General features: G+C 65.7%; 1 long non-coding RNA gene across 1 annotated transcript; it reads right to left on the minus strand.

The window, feature by feature from the left end:
• Window positions 1-6175: 6175 nt before the first annotated feature.
• LOC135330310 (uncharacterized) lies at window positions 6176-13984 on the minus strand. Its single transcript, XR_010392255.1, has 2 exons — window positions 13629-13984; window positions 6176-6507 (listed from the first exon to the last, which is right to left on the minus strand). It is a non-coding gene; the product is annotated as an uncharacterized LOC135330310 (long non-coding RNA).
• Window positions 13985-14575: the final 591 nt, after the last annotated feature.

Raw genomic sequence — 14575 nt, forward strand, 5'->3', positions numbered from 1 at the left:
CCGGTCTCCTGCTTGTCCCCGGGGCTGGGGAGGGCCGAGCCCCGGCGGGGGGGGGGTCCCTGAGGCCGGTGCCTCCGCAGCGGGCCCTGGGGCTGCCCGGGTGCCCCGCCATAGGGGCAGCGTGTGTGGGGCCCGCTGCGCCCCACTGCCAGCCCCGGTCCCCCCGCCCGGCGGAGCCCCCGTGCCCAGCCCCTGTCCCCATGTCCCCCAGCACCCTGCAGGCCTCACCGCCCCCACGGTAGGGCCCGGCCCGTGACCCCCCCGGGCAGTAACCCCCCGCGCTGCGGTCGTCCCGGGCCTGGTGGTCTGGGGGTGCGAGCAGGGGCGAGCTGCCCACCGGCCCTTCCCCCCCCCCCCCCCCCCGCTTGGTTCCCAGAGCTGCTTTGATCTGTGCAGGCGCCTTGGGGTTTAAGAACATCATTGGGGGGAAAAAAGAGCTGTTTACTTAAATGTAAAGCTTGTTATTAACAACAGCCACCGTTTACTCTGCCTTTGCTTTAAGGGCAGGATGTGCAAGGGGAAAGGGGAGTCTCTCGGTTTATTTCGGTTATTTATAGAGGCTGGTGAGAGCGAGGGAGAGCCGGGTCCCTCGCCCCGACCGAGCCGTTCCCAGGAGCGCCGCTGCCGGGGCTCCTTGCTGGGGCGCTGGGAGCATCCAGGGGCTCCGGGGTGGCTGCCGGGGGCCAGGGGACGGGCACCGCCCTCTCCCTCTAGTAACCCTACGGCGTGGGCAGGGGTAAAACCCTGCTTTTTCCTATAGGCGACATGCAGCTTCTCCTATAGCCGCTGCCCGGAGAGGTCCCGCAGGGCCCGGGCCGTCGGGCGGCGGCGCTGCACCGCGCTCGGCCGCCAGGTGGCGCCGCCGCCCAGCGCCGCGCCGCTCCGCGGGGAGCCCCGACGGGGCGGGCGGCAGCCGCGGGGCTCGGTGCCCTCGGGGGAGCGGGGCTGCGCCGCGGGGAGCCCCGACGGGGCGAGCGGCAGCTGTGGGGCTCGGCTGCCCCGGTGGGGCGGTTGGTCCCCCCCGTCGGTGCTCTGCTCCCCGTCGCCGCAGCCTGGGCCCTGCCGTCCGTGGTTGTCCGGTCCCGGCGGGGTCGTCTCGCCCTGCAGCCGCACGGGGCGGCGGGGAAGGCGGCAGGGCCCGCGCTGGGGCGAAGAGCGATCCCGGCTGCAGGAGCTGGAGGCCCGGCGCCGTTCCCGCGCTCTGTCTGCGGGCTGTGCCAAAGATCCACCGGAGACCGGCTCACCCCGCCGGCAGAGGGGCCGGTGCTTGCGCTCGGTGCGAACACGTGGCCAGAAGCATCTTCTGTCCGCTGCATCCCGGATTTTAGGTTGCCTAAAGTACAAATTCACGCGAGAAAGGCTGTTCCGTGCTCTAGTGCAGCCGGCATCACTGTAACCGCTGACGTAAACCCAGCTCCATCCGTCCTCGGCCTCTGGTTGATCTTGGTGCGTGGTGCTCGCCGTCAGCCTTGGGCTGCGTGCTCTGCCGTTCTTGGGAAATGAGATCTAATTAAGCTGAGACAGCGCGTCGCGGGACTGCCTAATTGTCTTTGCAAAATGACCGCGCGGAGCTCTTGGCTCGGTTCCCAGCAGAAAGGTGTTGTCAGCGCAAAATCCTGTGCGGTTGTGGGGAATCCGTTAAAGACTTTGGGGAAATAACTCCCCAGGCTGGGAAGCAGTAAGCGGGTGGAGGCATCGCGGTGCTGCCGGCCCCGGCCTGCCCCGGCCGCAGAGCTTGGCTTCGCCGGGACGGGCGCCCGGCTGGGCCGCGGTGGGAGGCTGCCGCATCCCCGGCGCAGGGCGACCGGCCCTCCACGAGAGGGAGCGTGTGCAGGCGCTTTCCTCCCAGCTGGACTGTTTTTTCCCTCCTTCCCCTCCCCCTTTCCGATTGCAAGCAGAGCAGCACGGTTAGGTTTGGGTTGGGGTGCGCGTGCAGCCCGCCGGGGTGTTTCGGGGCAAGGCAGCCGCCAGCGAGCGGGGACGGATGGGCAGCGCTTCTGCCAGGCCGCCTCGGTCTGCAGACACGTGCCCGCGCGAGCCCCTCCGCGCCGCGGGACAAGGACTGGGCGGGAGGCTCGGCCTCCGGGGAGACCGGCCCGCATCCTTCCTCCACGTGCTTTGGGAAACTCTGGGCTTCCCGCAGGGTGGCACGAGGCCACCTGCATCCCACTGCGGGAAAGAGTGGGCAATTTCCTCTTCCTTGCCTGTCCGTCTCCCGTTTCTCCTCAGCCGCGAGAGCGGGAAGGCCCCGATGGCCCTGACGCCCCTGCAGAGGTGCCGCTTTGCCTCGCCCGGCTCCTTTCCCGCGGGCGCAGCCGGGTGCCGGGGGGGACGGGGGTCTGTGATCGTCCCGAGAGGCGCCGCAGCCCGAGCCGTGCAGGGGGGCTCGGCAGCAGCTTCCCTCCCTGCAAACTGCCGAGCAGACCGTGGGCGAGCGCGTTGGGGATCAGCAGCCCGTGGGCACGTCTGCTCCCCCGGAGCCAGGGAGCCCGGCCGGACTCGGCGCAGATGCCACGGCACCACGTGGCTGACTGCTGGGGTGACCGTCCCCTTTTCTGGGTGCCCCTTGCGGGGCCGCAGCCCTGTCGGCTTGACGGGCCCAGCCGTGGGGCTGCGCTGGGGACAAGCGTGCGAGCTGGCGGGGACCTCGCTAGGTGGGTGCTGCTGCGGGGCCGAGGGGCGCTTTCCAAACGGTGCCGGCTCCTGCCAGAGGGTGATATCCAGCTCTCCCGTGGCCGTCCTCCCCGCGGTGTTCCGGGTTTTCCTTTCTCAGAGCGGTTTCCGTTGCGCTTGGAGGAGGATGCGTGGAAGTCTTGCAGCTGAAAAGCCGCTCGGGTCCTCAGCTGCTGCCACACAGCCATTTTGGGGGCAGAACGCCCCGTTTTGGGGTGGCCTGGAGACACGTGCTGCGTGCACGCGAGGACAGCTGGGAGTGCGGGGGCAGCAGCCCGAAGCGGGGCCCAGTCTGGGCTCCGGGGGGGGGGGACAGGACGGGACGGGCAGGACAGGCCGCGGGCTTTGCACCTTGCGTGGGAGCCGGTGGTGCGGGAGCCGGGCGCGTGGTGAGAGCCGGCGCAGCCCCCGCTCGCCCGCCGGACGCCTTTCCGGCTGCTTTTCATCTCGCGCTGAGGCCGAGAGCCGCCTCCCGCAGCAGCGGGGCTGCCGCCAGCCCCGGCACGGCTTCAAAGCGGGGCCGGCTCCGGCTCCAGCTCCAGCTCCGGCAGCCCGGCGGGGAGGGAGGGAGGCGGGCAGGGAGGCTCCCGTGGCCCGGCAGCGCCTGCGCGCCCGCCAGAGCCAGGCCGGGGAGGGCTGGGCTGCTCTTCCCCCGGCGCCTTTCCCACCCCCTCCCGGTCCGCTAAGCTCAGCCCAAGGCGGGCAACTTTCCATTCATTTATTTATTTATTTATTTTGAGTTTTGCATCCTCTTTTCCTTGCTTTGGCTCTCCCTCGAGTTAGAAATACCGGCTTTGCAACGCACGCATGGTACTGGGGTGTCTTTCCTCCGGGATTCAGCCCCCCCGAAGCCAGGATGCCCTTTTGGGGCCCTCGCTGCCCCGAAGGCGGGCGGCATCGGCACCAAGGGAGGGAGCAGGGCCGGGGGGCCTGTCGCGCCGGGTCCCCGGTGGAAACGCGGCTGGGGAGCGTTGGGGTTTGTCCCCCCAGTGCAGAGGTGGGGGTGTGCCCGGACGATGACTAGCTGTTCCCCACCCCGGCTTGAAATGTGCTGCCGGACTCTTCTTTTTCCGGCCCCACTTCGTTTGCCCAGTGCTCGGATGGGATGCTCCCGTTTTTCCAAGGCCTCTCGCTTCAGCAAAGTGTGTCAGGAGAAGTGCTCTTATTGCCCGGTGACAAAACGCATTCTTGGGATGGAAAAAGCTCTTTTCAAGGAAAACATGACATTTCAATGGAAAAGTAACTTTGTGTGCTGTTTCTAATTTTAAAGCTCCGGCCTGGAATGTTCCCATGGACTTTGAAATCGGAGCCGCCCCTTATGCTTTCCAGGTTTACCCACCTTTCCCATGCAATTTCAAATCGCTCCCTGCATTAACGAGACAATATTACTTCTGCCGCGGTGCATTTTGCATAGATCATTTCCAAGGCCGAGTTTTCCTTATCCTGTCCCGTTTTTTTCCCCCGGACTAGGCTATAAATAGGCGCAGCGCAGCGTCCGGGAGCCGCGCGGAGGCCGGCACCTGGCTGGGGCCGCGCGAGGAGCCAACGTGCCGCCGGCGCTGCCGCTCGCTCCCGCGGCTCCTTCGGGCACTGATCGAGCAGCTCCTGCGCCGCGACACGCGCCGGCACTGCCCTCCCGCCGCTCACCCAGCCCGTGTCGGGCCGAGCGCCGCTGGCGGGTCCCGGCGCTTCCAGGAGTCCCGCTGCGGTTCCCTTCGGTCAATTCCTTTAAGGAGCAGGAACAAAACTGGAACCGAGTCAAGTGCTGCAGCGCGGGGGAGCCGGCAGAGGGAAGACGAGAGCGATGCTGGGCTCGCCCCGCTGCACGGCCACTTTCGGGGCGGCAGGAACATGGCTACTGCATCGCCAGAGCCGTTACTGCTGTTTCCCAGGAGCAAAGCGTGCGGTTAAGCAGGGGACGGTGCAGGATGGAGGGTGTCCCGTGCCCCTTTCCAGGGCTGCCAGCCCTGCGCCACGGCTCCCACGCGGGTCCCGCGTCCCGCTCTTAAAATCCACCTTCATTTTTTTCTCGCCTCTGCTTCAGCGGCGCGGGGGGATATTTCTGTTTAAGGGCGATACCGCGGCTCGGCGAGGCGAAGAGCAAGCGGCTCCTTTCACGCAGGCCGTCCCCTCCCCGGGTTTAAGTGGGTGCCACCGTAAAATCGATTTATTTCAACAAAAACCTTTTTTGATAAATTAAACCAGCGCCGCTCTGTGTATAATTTCTATAAACAATCTTCTCCAATGTTTACCTAACCTGGCTGTGCAGAAAGTCTCGCACGTTAAATATTAGATGAAAAGGGGCTATGAAAGCTTCAGATCCTTGTCTGGGGAGGGGAGCAGGAGGCCTGCGCGCCATGGGAAATACCCGGCAGCGGCCGTCCCTGGTGCGTGCCTGCGTCTGCGAGGCCGGAGGCTCTCCTGCAGGCCTCCTCCTCCTCCTCGTCCTCTCTCCCTGCTCCCGGACCCGCCTTCCCGCGAGGCGTTTTTATTTCCAGGGGCCGCAGCTTTCCGGAGCACCTTGCTGTGCGGCCGCAGGCGTCGGCGCGGTCGGGGGTTGGCGGGGTAAAGGCGTGCTGCGTCGTTGCATCCCTGTGCATCGGCTCTGCGTGGCCCCTCGCAGGGCTCCCCCAGCTCTCAGTGCTCCCGTTTGTGAATTAATGGTTAAAAACAGCTTTTCCCTGTTTTTAGCTTTTTCCCTGTCCCATCCCACGGGATGGCTCCCTGGCCGGGGAGAGGGCGCGCCGCCTTCGAGGCAGCGGGACCCATGGGCGATTTAACGCTGCTCCGTGGGGCTCGGAGCTGGGCTGGTTCGTGCCACCGGATCCTTTCCTCGGCCCCTCAGCTCCCGTTTCCCAAACCGTTTTGGGAGCTGTTCTGGGGTTTCCCATAGCTGCAGCCAGGCGACGAATAGCTCGAGCAGCAAAAGCCTCGGGGGACGGGGGGTGGTTCCCCGGGCTGCCTTGCGCCCTGCCTCGTGCTGCAAAACCCCGATCGTCAGCCGGAGCCGGAGGACGAGCCGGGGCGGCGAGGCGAGCACGATGCCCGCGGCATCCGGCGGATCCCGCCCAGTCTGGGGGCATCGGGATCACGGCGGCTGCAAATTCCTCCTCCCGCCTTCGTCATCAGGCTGCCGAGATGAGCGGCGAGGCCGCGCGGGCGTCTCGTGTCTTCCCCGGGGGCTGCGCGCATCCCCGTGTTACAGAGCTCTCCTAAAATGTGTATTAAAAACGAGCTTTTCTCTGCTTACCTTCCAAATAACAGCTCGGAAATTCCAGCATCTCCGAGATGGGCTTGGAAGCAATTTATTCTTTCCACTTTTGGTGTTTCTCTGATACTCTGCAGCATTATTTTTAACGATACCGCATCACCAGAGATGGCTGTTGGTGGATAACACTCTATTTATGGAGAAACCAACAGCTAAATCTGGTTATCATTGACGTTGCTTATAAAATACACATAGCAATCAAGATACTGACCATGGCAGTAAATTGAAAATATATTGAAAACATAAAGCATTTTTTCAATTTATTAGGAATATAAAAAATACTTGGGTATTTTTTTTCCCCTCCTTGTTAAGAAGAAAGATATAGAAGCCGTGATAGGGAAATCTGTAGCGTCGTCGGTGCAGGTTTCAGCGCAGGGGGCAGGTGATGCTCTGCGTTTTGCAGACTTTCGGAGCGAAGAGGCCGCTCTGGCCGCGCCGGGCTCACGCCGGACGCCCGGGGCTGGCGGCTTGCAAGCGGTAGCTGGAAAAGCCCATAATTTTTCCCGGCCCCGGCGCTGTGGGGTCCCCTCTCCGGTGTCGCTCAGGCGTGTCGGCGAAGGGTTAACCTGGGCGATGGCCGGGGAAGTGTACAAATATTAATAAGGCTGCCCCAGGTTGCCCGAAAATCGCGATTTACTGGGGTAGTCAAAACCAATGTTTCGGATCAATACGACATCCCTTCTCCGAATGAAAAAATAAATTAAACAGCCCGTCGCGCGGAGGGCGCGTAACCGAATCAATCATATTTATTGCGTTTAATCAAAACTCGCCTGGTTAAATGTTTTCCATATGAGGGCGGGCCGGGCGCAGCGGCGCGGGCAGGCTGGCGGGGCGGCGCGGGAGCCTCCCCGGTGTCGCGCGTTAACGGGATTAGGGGCATTAATCTGCTTAGGGTGTTAGGAGCAATGGATGCGGCGCGTGCGCCCGGGGCCCTTCGGGGATGGATAGCGCCCGGTTAGCGGACGCTGCCGCCGGGTCGCACGCGGCTGCTGGCACCTGGAGGGCGAGCGCGGCAATTCGGGTGGGACGGGCGCCGGCCCATCGCGTCCCGTCTGTCCATCCGTCCGTCCGTCCCCTGCAGCGCCCCTGACCCGGGCCGTAACGAGCTCGGCCCTGGCAGCGCCGGGGCCGCTTTCAAGTGCGGATGCTAATTGGATCCACCTGCCGCGGCGAGGGCCGGCCGCATCCCCGGGACGGCTCCCAGGGGCGCCCGGCTCGGCCCCTGCCGCTGCCCCCCTTGCTTTCCACCCTGCAACGAGGGTTCGGGCCGCGCGAGCCTTTCGTCTCCTCCTGGAAGTTAAATATTAGAATTCCTCCAAGCTGCATGTATAATTCGGGACATTAATCTTCCCTGAAGCGCGCTCCTGCCACAAAGCCCCTCTGTATCGATCCAACAAAGACAATCGTATATCGCGGGGCGGGAGGGGGAAGCAGCTGAAATACTCGAGATTGGCCCTTCGGCCGGATTTATTACGTGCCTGAGCTATAGTGTCTGCCTATTTTTTATTCTAAGCCGCTATGACAAGGGTCACGTCCTCCTCCTTGCGCGGTGCGGGGATGCATCAGACGCCCGCGCGACGCACGCCCCGGTGCAAACGACGGCCGGTGCACGTGCGCGTGCGTGCTGCTAGCAACGCCGTCGCGCGGTGCAAGGCGCTGGGCACGTGTCCGGCCTTGCAGCGAGCCCGGCGGCAGCTCGAGGCCGGCCTGGAGCACCGCGGCTTCCCGCGGGCTTTCCCGCAGTGAGCCGGGCAGCGCGGGAGCTCGTCGGCCCGGCCCCGTGCGCGCAGCCCGCTCCCCGGCGCAGGAGGCCTGAAATCAATCCGGCGCGCCGCGAATAATGAGGGAATCAATAGGATTACGAGGTTAAGGCCGGAGTAAACCTGAATGACAGCTGCAAAATAAATTTTATTTGGAGGACGTGGCTGGGGTTAAATGAGACGTAATAAATAACGTAAAGCGTTTCGGGGCGGGGGGGCGGCGTGCTTCGCGGCCGGGCACGCGCCAGCGGGAGCAGGAGGGGAGGGAAACGCCTGGATGTGGTTTTGCAGCGGGTATCAGCTGCCGGCAGTGTGGGGGATGCCAGGACGCCTGGTCCCCTCCCGAGAAGTCCTGGGTCTCGGCCCTCGCCGGCTCCCAGCGCGGGCACGTCGCAGGGACAGGGTGATGGCTCTGAGCGAGCAGGTTGCCGCGCTGCGGCTGCGCTTTCGGGACGGCCCCGCTCGGTGCCCTGGGGCTCGTTTGGTTTTATCGTTTTCGCTGTAAGAAGTGCAGGCTCAGCCGGTTCCTGGCTTGCTTCGCTCGCTGCAGATCCTGCCCGGGGCCGGCATGGAGCTGGGAGAGGCGGGCTGGGCCGAGCCTGCCGCAGAGCATCCATCCCTGCGCCTCCCTTCACCAGGCTTCGCCCGCTCACGGTCCTGCTGCTGCTGCTGCTTTTTAACGATACCGTCACCAAAGCAGCGTGGTGGCACCCGCCAAGCCACAGCACCTTTTTCCTTTTCTGCTCTAAGCAACACAGCTCAAAAGCGCCTTTTCCCACTGCCCCCGCGAGCGAGGTGCAACCCGCACGCTTACTCCGAGCCTGCGTTCCCAGCCCCTCCGCAACGGGCTGCAGAGCGGTGCCTTCTCGCGTTTCCCTTAACAGCCCCTGCAAATCCCATTTTCCGCTGAAGACGTATTTATCATTGCCGTCGAGGCGCGGGGATCCACGAGCCTGCGGCCGCGTGCAGCCCGGCCCGTGCGGTGCTGCCCCGGGGCCGGGCAGGGCTTCGCTCCGGGGCCCTCCCGGCATCCGCAGCTGCCCGCCGCGCTCCCCGTTCCCGGCGGCCTTGGCCGCTTTGCCGGCGGGATTTTTTTTAATATCCCTTAACATTAGGCAGGCGCTGTCGCAAATCCCGGCGCGGCGCTCGGCGGAGAGCTGGCCCTGCACCTGCGCCCGGGGCCCGTCCTGCCGCCGCTCGTGTCTCCGGTTTGGTCCGGGGCGCTGCCTGGACGGGCACGGCCGCACCGGGAACTCCGGGAAACAGAAACCTGTCGTGCAGCTATTTACCGGTTCTGCTTCCCCGCACGTGGGCCGCTATTGATTTGTTTTGCAGCGTCTCTGGAGGCTTCTGCGAGGTTAAATGTAGGCAGCGCATGTTGGGCTGGACTCTGCTGGCAGGAAAACGCATTTGGCGCTTTTAATTGGAAAAACACACTGCTTTTATCACCCGGAGGCCCAGACGCCGCGGGACAGCGACACAGCGCAGCGCGGGTGTGCGAGGGGCTCTGGGCCCCGTTATCCGGGCGGGCTCGGCTCTGCGGCAGCCTCGGGGTCCCCCCGCGCCGTGGGGCCCCGGCTCAGCCAGGGGTGCGGAAGCCCCCGGCCGGGTTTGCCCCCGGCCCTCGCGCTGGGGACGTGCAGCTCCAGCCGTCACGCGGTCGGAGGAGATAATGCTTAATCCCTAAAAAGCACTCGATCCAGCCGTTTGCATCTTCAAAGCGCTTTCCGGGCCAGGCGCTGCCCCTGCGCTGGGCGCAGCCGTTTCGCTGGCGGGTTAAGGGACTGGGCCAGGGCCCTGGGAGCGGGCGGTGTCGGAGACGGTGCCCCGGGGCAGCGCGGAGCCGGGGTCGCCTGCGGCAGAGGTGCGGGCTGCGGGCTGGAAATGCCGACGTGCGAATTGAAACGGGAAGTGGCGGATCTGAGGCAGCACCGCGGCCGCTCCGAGGTGTTTCTGCAGCTGTCAGCGAGGCACCTGCCCGCTCCCCCCGGGCGGCGGGCGAAGCCCCCCGGCAGCGCGGCCCCGCGGCCTGGGCCTCCCCGGGCGGAGAGGCGGAGGAGGGCCGCTGCCACCAAGGAAAAGGGACATTGGGAAAGGATGAACCTTTGCTGCAAACGGGCACGAAGGTCCGTCTGGGCTGTCAGGGACCCGGCGCGTGTGGCTTGTGGGGACGCCAGGGCCCCTCGTGGTGCGGCCCGGCTCAGCCCGCGCCATCGGTCGCCGTTCGGAGTAAGCGGGGGCGGCCGTGGCCTTGGCTGGGCAGCCCCAGGCTGTTAAAACTCCCCTCTCCTCCTCTCAGCTTCCCCCACATCCATCCTCCGCACCAGCCTCCTCATTTCTCTTCCCCTGCAGTAAACGTCTGCCCTGTCTGAAGCGCCCGGCGAAGACGCCACCGATGAAATGTTGCTTTAGCCTGGTTTCCTATCCCGAACGTGCGCTTTAATTAATGTCATTCTCTTTGATTCGCTGCCAGCGTGCCAGCGCAGCGCTTCCTCCGCTCCCAGCCCCACGGGCCGGGCGCCCAGCTCCGCTTTCCCCCCTTGCACCGCGGCGGGGCTTGGGGACGGGCTTCGGGGGGCTCGGGGCCTGCTGCGCCCGCCAGAAAGGCAGAAAGCAGGGATGCGGCGGGCGCAGGGATGCGGCGGGCGGCCGGGAAGCCGCAGCCATCGCCGCCTCCGGGCAGAGCGGCGGCCTCCTCCTCCTCCTCCCGCTGCCCCTCTGCACCGCCGCCTTCCCGGGGCGCCGGCCCGGCCGGAGAGCTGCTCCCTCCCTGGCTGCGCAGAGCCGACGGGAAACATGATGCCGCCGCGGAGGCCGTAACCACTCCCCTGCACGTCCCGCGCGGCGGCCTCTTCCCGGACCTCCCCGATCAGCTCCGCTTCCCTCCGCGTCCCTCCCGGCCGCCTGCCTCTCACCTCCTCTTCCTCCTGCCCTTCTGCCCGGGTCTCCCTCCTCCCTTCCCCAGGGCGCCTCGGGCGCTTCGGCTCTGCCCTGGGCGAGTTGGCGCGAGCTGGGCCCAGGCCAGGCCCCCGCATCCCGCCGGCAGCGCCCGCCCGCTCCCGGCTGCTCCGTGGGCATCCCGCACGTGCCCGGGCCGGCATCGCCCCGCTCGCCGCCGCGGCGACCTCCCCGTCCCCAGGGACCTCCTCGCCCCCACCGCGCTGCAAAGCCCCCCCAAAGGAGCCGGTTCCCGCACCGGGCCGGCTTGGGGGCACCCGGCCCCGCGGCTCGCAGCCCGTCCCCCCGGCCTCGAGCCTTGTGCTGACCCGCTGACCTGCCGTAAACGCGGCGCCCGGCCCCGCGCTCCCGCCGCCGGCACCGCTTTGCCCTCGCCCGGGCGGCGGAGCGAAGCCGGGGCCCTCGCCGCGCTCGGAGGCGGGAGGCGTAGAAAAGCCATAAAGCTCCTGCGCCGCTCGTTGGGTTGGGGTTATTTTTTAAACTGCTATTTCCATCCCCACGTGGATGGATTTGCCTGCTCCCGAGCCCCAGCAAACCGGAGCTGCGGGCTTTTTTGCGTTACAGAAAGAAAAAGCACTTGCGAGGCAGAAAGGGCGATTTTTTGGTGTGTATCACGGTGAAATCAGGCCTTTGGCTAGGGAAGGCCATTCGGGACCGTCTCCGGCTGACGTTCACCAGCATCACGAGCTCTGAACTATTCGTTCTCCTACAGAACATTTCTGACCTCTCCGAAAGGCGTCTCCTGTGCAAAACGCACCATTTACTTGCAATGTTACTTTCTAAATTTTAAAAATAATAAGACAGCGTATTCAAAATATAAATCCAGAGCACTCAGACAAAATTTGTGTTAGTTTTAAAAATCAGAACAATTCCACAATTTTTTATTTTCATTTGTAAAATACTTAGGCTTAAAAAAAAATGTCTGGGCAGACGAATACTGGTGCATTGTTTAAGTATTACTGGTTACATAATGAGTATTGTCTGTTTTGCAGCCACATAGCTTTGCTTGAAATTATGAGGGTATAAATCATACGTTTGGTATGCCGGGATAAAATTATGAAAGTCTCCAAAATATTAAAACGCAAATTGGAATATGGTTGTTCATTTGATTTATCCAGGTCCAACGCAGATTTCTACAAGACTGAATGAGACATAAGTTTGCAATGTTTTAAAACATTTGTTAAAATATTCAGTTAATGGTGTAAAAAAGCCTCATCCCACAAATGTGCACAGCGGAAGCTTTATACATGCAAATAATTCGGCTGAACTTACTATATGCGGAGAATCACTCGTATTTAAAAACGTGCATATTTTAAATACACCATTAGCGCCTCTGTTTTAAGCAGATGCCTCGGGATTCAAGGGCTGCGTGTCAGCTCGTGCCTTACCACGCTCCCTGCCATCGTTTCTTTGCAACCGGATTTTGCGTTTCCCTTTCAGCCGGCGGCGCTGGGTGCCAGTCCCTTGGCGGAGGAGCCGCGGCAATGGCAGGGCAGAGCAAGGCGAGCCAGCTGCTCGGCACCACGAGGTTGGTAGGTCCTTGTGCGGTACAAATAAGCGTATTGCAGCGCTGTTGGCAACCTGGCGCCGTCCCTGGGCGTAAACCCGGGTGGATGCTCGGCGCTTCCCACCCAACACACGGGTAACGCGGCCGCCGCGCCCCTGCGGGCCAAATCCCGCCGCGCTTCCCAGCCCTCGCCCGTGCCAACCGCCCCCCACGCGCGAAGCGGCGCCTCTCCGCGCACGGCGGAAAATCCGCGCGGCTCCGCACGGCCGCGGCGCTGCTCCCCGCGCTGCTCCGGAGCACCGGGGCCGGGGCCGGGCCGGGGCGGCCGCGGGGCTGCGCGGGCGCGGGGAGGGGCCGCCGGCGGGGACCGGCCGCGCCGCCGCCGCTCCGCAAATATTAAACTCTCCCGGCAGGTAACGCGCAGATGGGATCCCTTCCCCTTTCTCCGTCCCCCCCCCCCCGTCGCGGAGACGCACCGCACGTGTGATGGCTGCAGGAAAGCGACCGCGAGCTGTCGTTAATCGCCGGTGTTGGGGGCCAAAGCACGAGCGCGGCCGGGGAGGGCGATGAGTGATGCGGGGCGCCCGTCCCGGCAGCGCGGCTCGGCCTCCCCCGACGGCTCCGCGCCTCGGCCCTGCGGAGCCCCGCCGCGGAGCCCCCCCGCCGCCGCGCAGCCGGCCGCTCGTCTGCCGGGCGCTGACAGTCGGGGCGCTTCGGAGCCGCGCCGCGAAGTGCCGGAGCCTCCGCGACGCGCCCGGCCGTCGGGGCGGCTCTGCCCGCGGGCGCGGGGCCGCCGGCTCCTCGCTGCGGGTGCGGAGAGGCAGCGGGCCGAGGCGCTCCCGAGCCCGGGGGGAGCCGCCCCCGCCGCGCCGCAGGGCCGCGGCTCGCCCCGTCGGGCCCCGCCGGGCTCCGCGGCCGGGCAGCGGCTCGAAACCGCCGCTCCGCCGAGCCGTCCCGCGGCGGGGAGGGCGCGGGGCAGGCGGGGAGGAGGGGGAGGCTTTTGCTTTGTTTTTCCCTAAATCCTCCCCGCTTGGGTATCTGACACCCCCCTTTTTTTGTCTTTCTTTTTTTTTTTTTGTTGAAGGGGGAAAAACGCGCTGACCGCGGGCAAGCGCAGGACGCGCCCCCGATTCCTGCCTCTCCCCGCGGCGACGCAGGCAGCGCCCGGGCCCGGCAAAGCGGAGCGCCAGCGAGCGGAGGTGCGCACCGCGGCGGGGGGGCCCGTCGGGCGCCGGCCTCGGCCCTCCCCTCCCGCCCGGACGGGGCTTAGGAGACCCGGGGCCGCCGCAGCGCCCTCCCCGCCGGCAAAAGCTTCAGCTCCGGGGGAAGGGGAAAAAAAACCCCACGCAGCGGGGACGGCTCCCCCCCCCACCCCGGCCCGGCGCAGCCCCGCGACGTGCGAGCCGCGCTCGGGGCCGCCCGGCCGGGCGCACGTCGGGGCCCGTCGCGGGGCCGCTCTCACCTGCCGCCGCCACCCGGCTCGGCCCGACGGCGCCTCCGGGAGCTGCCAGCCGCCTCCTCGCTCGCGACCCCCCGGCCCGGGCGGGTTTTTTGGGGTTTTTTCGTTTATTTTTTTTTCCGTAGGAGTGAGTGGGAAAACGGTTCATTACGAGGTTGACCCCAGTTTACTTTTTATTCTGCTCCTGTTCCCAATTTCGGCACCACGTGACGGTGGGAGTGAGTTCGGGTCTAAATTCACTTTCAAGAAAACCCCGATAAAAAAAAAAAAAAGAAAAAAAGAAGCCCCTGCCCCATAAGGCCGCGGCGGCCGATGCCGGGGCCGGGGTGAGCGGGGCGGGCGGCCCCGGCGGCGGCTCCGGTAAGCGGCTCCGCAGCGCCCCGCGGCCCCGGCGCGGCTCCGCGGGGGCAGCGCGGCTGCGGGTGCTGCACGGGGCGCGGCGCGGCTGTCGCGACACGGGGCAGCGCCCCGGGGGGGCTGTCGCGATATCGCACACGGCTGTCGCGATGCGCGGCCGCAGACGCCTCTGCCCGGCCGCGTTTTGAAAAGCTCCTTCGGGGCCCCAAAGCTGTGCTGTCGGGGCGGTTTCTCCCGCGGGTAATCGCGACAGCGGAGCTGAGGCGGCCCGTTAAGTCGCGACAGCAGTAGGCGACCTTCAGGAAGGCCTTCTCCCCGTGGTTTCGGGTGCCGTTTCGCGGCGCCGCGGCGGCAGGGGACCCGGGGGCCGCGGCCCGGAGGGGGGTCCCGGCCCGGGGCTCCCGCGGGGCCGGCGGCGCCTCCCGCTCGCCCCTCCCCGCCCTCCGCCCGCTCTTACCTCGGGGCGGCCCCGGCGGCCGGGCCGCGCCGCGCCGCCGCTTTGTCCGCGCTCGGCTCGCTCCTTCCGTGGCGGGGGCGATGCCGCGGGGCTTTGGCCGGGGCAGCGGGGAGGGGGCCGTGTCCCCCCTCCCGGG

This window comes from Dromaius novaehollandiae, chromosome 19 (assembly GCF_036370855.1).
Source record: "Dromaius novaehollandiae isolate bDroNov1 chromosome 19, bDroNov1.hap1, whole genome shotgun sequence".
Classification (NCBI taxonomy): domain Eukaryota; kingdom Metazoa; phylum Chordata; class Aves; order Casuariiformes; family Dromaiidae; genus Dromaius; species Dromaius novaehollandiae.